Here is a 9,374-nt window from a genome sequence, read left to right on the forward strand (position 1 = left end):
TTTTTCTCTCTGGAAAACTTAAGAAAATTTGGTGAAATTCTGAAAGTAACTAAATGAAGTGAGAAGGGTGGCTTTTATAGGCCAAAACACATGTGAAACAGCTGTGATCAGCTACCAATCGAACGGTTGGGAAGGCACACGATTCGAATTCCCAGGATCCAACGGTTGGATTGGATCGTCATCAAGACGGTGGAAACGCTTGAGTGTCCGTCTGACACCCATTAATGCGCCGTATCAATTAATGGACAAGAAACGAATCGACGCCTGGAAAAAAGTGAATCGCTGCAGTAATGGTGATCATTAAATACGCCATCACGCGCCCAAAGCACGTGCCAAGAAACCGAGGAGCCAGCCGGAGGCACCTATTGTTCACTTCACAATTAAACAAGGCTTGGGGGTAAATGTTGCCCCTGATTTTGTCCAATATACGTGGACCAACTGGACAGTGACGCGTGGATGGAAAGGGTTTAGCGTTTGAATTAAATAGCTAAGTCTTTATAAAGCAAATCATTATTTTGGATATGCCTCCCGGAGAAGGCATGCAAGGTCTCATATGCTCCCGGAGAGCAAGATGGCATCAAAGCATCTCCGGGTGGTGTCAGGCTTCCTCTGAGCAGTCATCTCGCATTTAATGCCGCATGGGAGGAGGCGTATTGGAACTGCCACACGCAATAAAGTCTGACGGCACAACCCCCGATCTGTACCTACTAGGCTATGACCAATAAAGTCTAGTGACGGCTACCCTGTGAAGAATCACATCAGTCAAGAGGGATTAAGGACTGCCCTCATAAAATCCCTACAACACCTAGGGATTAGACCATGCATAACCCATGATATATTCATTGGGAATGTACAACTTTACTGATAGTTACAGAAATGCATGTACCTTAATTCTGGAGACCACCCCACAAAAATACTATAATACCCCCCAAAGCTCATTAAAGAGGGGTCGAGAATTCTGGGTTGCACAAGTGCTAGAAGAGTAAAAACTCACCAAGAACATTCTCTGTATTAAATACTATCATAAATACACAGACTCGTGGACTAAGGCTCATTAACGCCCCAACCACGTAAAAAATCCCCTTCTTAATTTCTTACAGCTCTCTAAGTTATTATTATTTTATTGGTTGCCGAAAACCTCGGTCAACAATGAGTACTAAACAAATTTAACTTATAAAAACTCAATTTTTTTCTAATATTACCCATTTAAAGTACACCCATATATATGTGGTAATTTTAGTGAAATTTTACAAATCTTTGGATGAGAAGGAAGTGTGTGAGTGTATTGAATCCCACATGGGATAAAAAACCTTAATTATATATACCTTTATGTTATAAGATGCTGAATCAACACTTAGGAGGCGTTTGGTTGAGAGGAATGAAAATATAGGAATGAGAATATGAATAGGAATGGAATAGAATAAAATTTAAAATGCATAAAAAAATTGATAAAAAAATCATTAATACATTGGAATGGTCATTCCTTTCTTTTTAAAATGGAATAGCCATTCCACCAAAATGGTGGAAAGAGCATTCCATTGGAATGCTATTCTAATACTTTAAAATGCAACCAAACAAATAAATGGAATAAAAATTATTTCATTTCCATTCCATTCCATTTCATTACCTCCAACCAAACGCCACCTTAGTCTTGTGGAGAGAAATTCCCATAGTTAACATACGATGGGACGTGTTAATATTTGTCAAAATAAAAGTAAGGTATCTTAAATTAAAACTCTTAAAATAAACAGCTTATAATTTGTAACGCCTGTATTTTTAAATTTACTAAACTCAAAAGATAACTTTAATATATTATATCTTTATAATTATATGGGTCGGGATCCCGAGTTTCAAACACGGTATAAAAGTATTTTTACGAATACATTATCTACTAGTAATATATATATTTTTTTAAAACAACAGGCAACTAAATTATATTTCAAAATATTGAAAGACCGAGACCCTCCAGGTTGCACTGCCGCGATATGTACAATCACTCCCAAGCTCCATCTCACTGTTCCTCCGGCTTAGCTTTTCCTTTACCTACACAAGGTAGCAAACTGATGAGTCGACAGACTCAGTAAGATAAGCATATAGCAAACCATATATAATTGACTTGAGTCTAGGCACACACACACCCAATCACAAGTCAAACCAAATAATTAAGAACGTTCTTAATGGTTGATACTATTGACCATGATATTACCCACTACCAGCACTATGATCGCACTGCGGGACCGGCACTATGTTCGTACCGCTGTGATAGCATCAATAGCACCCAAGCGTATAATTGGCCATGATATCACCCTTAACCAGTACTGTGCCCGTACTGCCGAATCGACACAATGGTTGTGCCGCTATGATAGCGCCAATTAATACCCTCTGGGGTGAATATCACTCTTAACCAGTACGATGCCTGTACTGCCGAACCGACACAATGGTTGTGCTGCTATGATATCACCCAAAACGTATACAATCATAAACACAACATGCTTATATGATATGTTCTATGCTATTCTTACCTCGATCCGTGCTCAAGTGTGCCGGTCGAGTGGAAACGCAGCTCGACGCTTTACAGGGCCCTAAACCATAATATTCAAAATTCCATGAGAGACACGCTAAAACATCTGTCGGGCATTTAAAATCAAAACTAAGAATAACCCTATCGATAATTAGGATGCTAAAACCCTAAATTACGTAAAAACGGGAAAAACTAGGGCTCGAGAAAAAGCCCCAATCTGGCAGACCAATCCCCAACTGGAATCCCGGTTCCAGGGTACCAACCGCTCGACCGGTTCTAATGGTTCCCCAGAACCGGTCGACCGGTTCTGTTCAGGGAACCCTAAAACTGATCCCCACAATTCAATTTAATCCCAAACTCTCCAATAACTTCTAGAATACCTGTAAACACTCAAATAAACCCAAACCATCCAATAGAACTCAACAATTTACACCAAATCTCATTTCACCATTAAAGCTCAAAGCTTGAGCTTCCAAACCCTAACCTCACATAAGCACCTCAGAATTCAATTAAATCAGCTCTACCCCACCTAACAATCATAACCTAACCCCATATTATCAATTGACCAAACCCAAAACAAATAGCAACTAAAAACCAAACTTCAACATCAAACTTAACTCAAAATCAAGAAACACATAGAAAGAAAGCTTAGAAAGTGATACCTTGAATCAAAGTACTCAATTATCACTAGAAATCCTTGAATCAAAACAAATAACTCCCCTCCTAGCTGCTGTCCAGAAAAATCGAGAGAGAGAGAGAGAGAGAGAGAGAGAGAGAGAGAGAGAGAGAGAGAGAGAGAGAGAGAGAGAGAGAGAGAGAGAGAGAGAGAGAGAGAGAGAGAGAGAGAGATTTCTAAACATTCCCTTTTTATCTTTCTTCCAACTTAAGTAAATAAACCTCTTTATTTGTTTCTTTTTTTTTCTTTTTTTTTTAATCTAACACCAGCCCAACATTCCCACAAGAGACAAAAAGCCTAAGAAAAGACTAACATGCCCCTTTTTACTAACAAATGCAATCTTACCAACAAAGGCAATTTAGTCAATTCCCAAACCCCGTCAAAACCCAGTATTTTAAAGCCTAACAACGATACCTCGCTAATAATATTTTAAAACAAATAAAATGCGACTCTCTAAAGGCCCAACGTCGCTTTCCACAGCTTCCATGCAAAATCACAGAATTTAATAAATTTACATAAATAGCGTAATAAACATATATTAGATTAAATAAATTTTCACCATATGCATATTATAAATAATATTCAAATCTTATGAATAAACCCTAATTATTTATTGATCCAAAATGTTAATCATAAGCGGTCTTTACAATTATCCCCCCGTTAAAAGGATTTCGTCCTCGAAATCTAACATGAATAACTCTGGATATTGAGTCCTTATATCAGACTCCAATTCCCAAGTGGCTTCCTCCACTTTACTATTTCTCCAGAGCACTTAACCAGTGTGATGGTTTACTTCAAAGGACCTTTTCTTTCTTATCCAGAATTTGCACTAGTTGCTTGTCACAAAATAGGCCCGGTTGTAATTACAATGCCTCATAACTCAAGATATGTATTGGATCAGATACGTACATCCTCAGCATGGAAACATGAAATACATTATGCTCAGCTAACAACGATGGAGGTAAGCAACCTGCCTAGCCTTTTCAAGTATTTCAAAAGGTCCAATAAATCTAGGACTTAACTTGCCTTTCTTCCCAAAGCATTTGATTTCCTTTCATTGGGGACACTCGTAGGAAACATGGTTTCCAGGTTTCATCTTGACATTTAGGGTCTGCATAATTTTCATGCGTGCTTTGAGAAGCAAGCATTCGAGCTTTAATCTTATCTATTGCCTCATTAGTTTTCTGGATCAACTCAGGGCCTAACTATTTTCGTTCTCCTATTTCGTCCCAATGGGTTGGGGAATGACATTTCCTGCCATAGAGCAGCTCATGAGGAGCCATTCCTATGGTACTTTGATAGCTATTATTGTAGGAGAACTTAATCAGAGTTGCTCTATGACCCTCCAAAATCCATGACACAAGCTCGTAATAGGTCTTTGAATATCTGAATGGTTCGCTCAGATTGCCCATCAGTTTGAGGATGAAAGGTCGTGCTCCATTTCAGATTAGGTCCCATGGCCTACCACAAACTGATCCAAAACTTCGAGGTAAATTTAGGGTCTCTATCTGAAACAATAGATTTCGGTATCCCATGAAGACGAATCAATCTGTTTCACATACAAGTCAGCATACTGATCCACTGTATAGGTTACCTTAACGGGCAAGTAATGTGCTGACTTTGTAAAGCGATTTACCACGACCCAAACTGAGTCGTACACTCCTGTGGCTCTAAGCAAACCAACCACAAAATCCATTGCAATATCTTCCCACTTCCATTCTGGAAGTGTTAGTGGCTGAAGTAATCCTAGAGGTCGTTGATGTTCTTCTTAATTTGTTGACAAATTAAGCACTTAGTGACATAGTCTACCACATCCCCCTTTTCATTCCATACCACCAGTAATATGGCTTCAGATCTTGATACATTTTGGTGGTTCCTGGATGCAGTGGGTAAGGGTAGAATGTGCTTCATCTAAAATTTCTCTCTTAAGCTCGGTGTTATCAGGGACACACACCTGCGTCTTAAACAATAGCATTTCATTCCACCGCCAAAGATTGAATAGTCCTTAGCTTTGCCTGCTAAGACATCTTCTCGAAACTTAGTCAATTCAGAATCTTCTAATTGAGCCACTTTGTTTCTTTCCAACAAGTCTGACTGAAGTGTCAGATTATGCAATTTCTCAATCACCAACTCAATGTATTTCCCTAGACATCTCTGAGATTAACTGAGGAGAAATCATGATCATATTGAATATCTGATCAGGTCCTTTTCGACTTAAGGCATCTGCCACAACATTTGCCTTTCCAGGATGATACAGGATTTAATAGTCATAGTCCTATACTAGCTCTAACCATCTCCGTTGTCTCATATACAGATCCTTTTGAGTGAAAAAGTACTTGAGACTCTTGTGGTTAGCACAGATCTCACACCTTTCACCATATAAGTAGTGTCGCCAAATTTTCAGGGCAAACACCACTGCTGCAAGTTCTAGGTCGTGAGTTGGGTAACACTGCTCATAATATTTCAATTGTCGAGAAGCATAAGCTATGACTTTATCTGACTGCATTAACACACAGCTCAAACCCTGCCTTGATGTATCGCTATACACCACAAACTTTTCTTGATTCGATGGCAAGACTAATACAGGAGCTGTAATCAGTCGTTGTTTCAGCTCTTGGAAACTTTTTCTCACACTTATCTGACCATATGAACCGCTGATTTATCTTAGTTAACTCGGATAACGGCATTGCAATCTTGGAATAAAACTTTCACAAAACACCGATAATAACCCGCTAAACCGAGAAAACTTCGAACTTCAATGACTGTTTTAGGTCTAGGCTAATTTTTCACTGCTTAAATCTTCCCTGGATCCATCATAATTCCGTCTCTTCCAACCATATGCCCCAGGAAAGACACTTGTGACAACCAAAACTCATATTTTTTTGAACGTCGCATTACGTTTATGATCTCTGAGTCGTCGCTAAACCATTCGAAGATGTTGATCGTGTTCTGCTTCTGACCGAGAGTGCACAAGGATATCATCGATAAATACTATTACAAAGTTATCGAGGAAATCCTTGAATACCCTATTCATGAGATCCATAAAGGCTGGTGGTGCTTTTGTTAACCCGAATGACATGACCAGGAACTCATAATGACCATACCTGGTTCGGAAGACTGTCTTCGGGATATCTTCTTCCCGGATTCTCAACTGATGATATCCTGACCTCAAGTCAATCTTAAAGAGTACCGTTTTGCCCTGAGGTGGATCAGACAGATCGACAATTCTAGGAAAAAGATATTAATTTTTAATAGTTAACTTATTCAGCTCCCAATAATCGATGCACATCCGAAGAGTTCCATCCTTCTTCTTTACAAATAGAACCAGAGCTCCCCAAGGTGACACACTAGGGCGAGTAAACCCTAGATCCAACATCCCTTGGAGTTGAATTTTCAATTCTTTTAATTCAGCAGGTGCCATTCGATAAGGTGCTTTTGAAACAAGCTCTGCTCTAGGAATTTGATCAATATTAAAATCTATCTCCCGCTGAGGTGGTAACCCAGGTAATTCCTCTGGAAACACGTCCAGAAATTCCTTAACCACTTAACTTCTTCAAATCCAAGTAATTCAGGTTTACTAGAATCCACCATAACTACCAGGAACCCTACACATCCACTGCATAACAAACCCCTAGCTTTCAATGCTGAAATTCTTGGAACACAAGAACCTTGAACCGAACCAACAAAGACAAATGGTTCCTCATTCTCCGGTTGAAAAGTTACCATTTTCTGTTACAATCCATGCTAGCAGAATATTTGGACAAAAAGTCCATTCTGAGTATAATATCAAACTCGGCCAAAGGTAACTCCACAAGATCAGCGCTCAATTCTCTATCTTTAATTCTAATTAACGCTGATCTAACCACATCCTTAAAATAATTAATTCCCCATTAGGCAACAGGGTTCCAAACCCCGTCTTGAAAATATCACTAGGTTTATCAAGTTGATTAAAATCTCTCAATGACACATAAGATCAAGTAGCACCCGAATCAAACAAAACAGTAAAGACAAAACCGTTGATAAGAAGCTGACCTGTAACCACTGAAGGGCTGGCGGCAGCATCAGCCTGAGTGATAGCAAATACACGAGCAGGCGCAGGGTTGACTTCAGGCTTAGATTCCTCTTTCTTCAACTGGGGACAATCTTTCTAGATATGCCCCACTGATCCACACTGAAAAGAAAACTCTCCAGTTACATACTCCGGGGTGATGCTTCTTGCAGTGTGGACACTCGGGATAGGTATAGCATCTTCTAAGACCAACTCGCCCCCGGATCTCCTGAAGTCTCTTGTTTCGTTTTGAGCCCTCCAATATCAATGTGGGTGTTGGGTTTTATGCCCTAAATAAAACTCATTTCAATATAATCAGATTTACTTATTAATAAAGATCAAAAATAAATTTTTCTGTTGCATGGTTCACATGACTTATTTCATGATTATATGTATATAATGTATGAATTTTTTTTAAGTCCAGAACATATGAGTTGGTTTAAAGATTATAGTGTTGTCAGCACAGTGGAATATAATCTTTATTATATGTTCAAAAGTTTATTCCCTGATTTGTCAGAACACTGGATTTAGACTGACATGGTATAATCAGCGATAGGTATTCTTACACCTTGGAAAAGTGTTATGTCCTTTCCAGGACATTGGCAAAGTTTACCAGTATCGGATGTATGAAGTATACATCGGAAGGGACCGATATTGAACTTTGATTAGATATATTAAAATTTACCGTAAATATCTATTCAATTCAATATCACTAAGTTGATCCTAGATCACATGATCAAAATCCTGATATGGTTAGGTTCAATCTCAAGAGTGTTATTCGTGTTCTTTGATTTGTTAGTTAAGCCTAATTTTGTGTCAGGATGATACGTACATTTTGGGAACACGGTAGTACAATTGAGTGGGAGCGCTAACATAAATATGGAATCTATAGCTTCTATTTGGCAAATAGAAGTAAAGGATGATTTCCTTCGAGCTTAACCAAACGAAGATAAATGGTGGAGATCTCATTTCACTTAGGTGAAATATCATTTATACAGGGTTAAGTATTTTAAGGATAAAATACATTGAAGGTGTAGCGGTAACAGTAGTGCCTTTTCAATGTAGATCATCTATATAGAGGATCATTGATCACATTAGGGTTATAACAATGGATAACTAATGACGTGTCTATATCGTGGAACATATAGAGCGTTCTATATGACTGAGAGTGCAATTAAAAGTTCTAAGTGTAGATTCAATGAGGAATTAATAAGTTAGAGAATTTACTTGGTAAATTCGGTTCGACTTATTGGAAGCTCGGTCATATAGACCCATGGTCCCCATACTAGTTGAGACCATACTGCTTGTAAGACTCAGTTAATTGATTTTAATTAACAATTATAATTCTAAAAGTTAGACTATGTCTACTTTATGAATTCTCACAGTTTAAGGATGAAATTGTAAAGAAAAGAGTTTCTAGGTTTAATTATTAATTGAGAGACTTTGCATGTCTAATTAATAATTATTTTAAATGACAATATTATTTAATAATCTATTTTAGTTATTAAATAATTAGTTTTGGCATTTAAATGATTAGAATTGGAAAAATGGCATTTTTGGAGAAATAGAAATAAAATTGAGGAAACTGCAAAATCCAAGTGAGGCCCATTTCACCCTATGGCCGGCCACATGGTTTGATTTTCCCAATTATTATTTTCAATTTTAATTGCCATGTAATTGCTAATCAAGGCCTAGCAAAAATAGGAAAGTGGTGGATCACACTAAATAAGGCAGTTAATTGATTACACAGTAATTAAGGAAACTGTTTTATTTGGAAAGTTGTGCTCTCCCTTTTCCCTATATAAAGCAACCTTTGTTCTCTTCTCTTGTAAGCTTAAGACCACGAAATTCAAGAGAGAAAAAGAGAGAAAATTTCGAAATCCTTGTGAGTTGAGTAGTGCCCACACACATCAAGTGGTATCTCAATCATAGTATGTAAGACTATGGAAAATCTGCATCAAAGAAGGAGAAAAGAAGATCCAGGTTCAGATCTTGGTGATGCTCTGCTACAGAAAGGAATCAAGGGCTAGAGATCTGAACAGAAGGAGTCATATTATTCTGCTGCACCCACTGTAAGGTTTTCTAACTTTATATGTGTTTATTTTCATTGTTTTAGAATTCATATTAGG

Source organism: Cannabis sativa, chromosome 1 (assembly GCF_029168945.1).
Source record: "Cannabis sativa cultivar Pink pepper isolate KNU-18-1 chromosome 1, ASM2916894v1, whole genome shotgun sequence".
Classification (NCBI taxonomy): Eukaryota; Viridiplantae; Streptophyta; class Magnoliopsida; order Rosales; family Cannabaceae; genus Cannabis; species Cannabis sativa.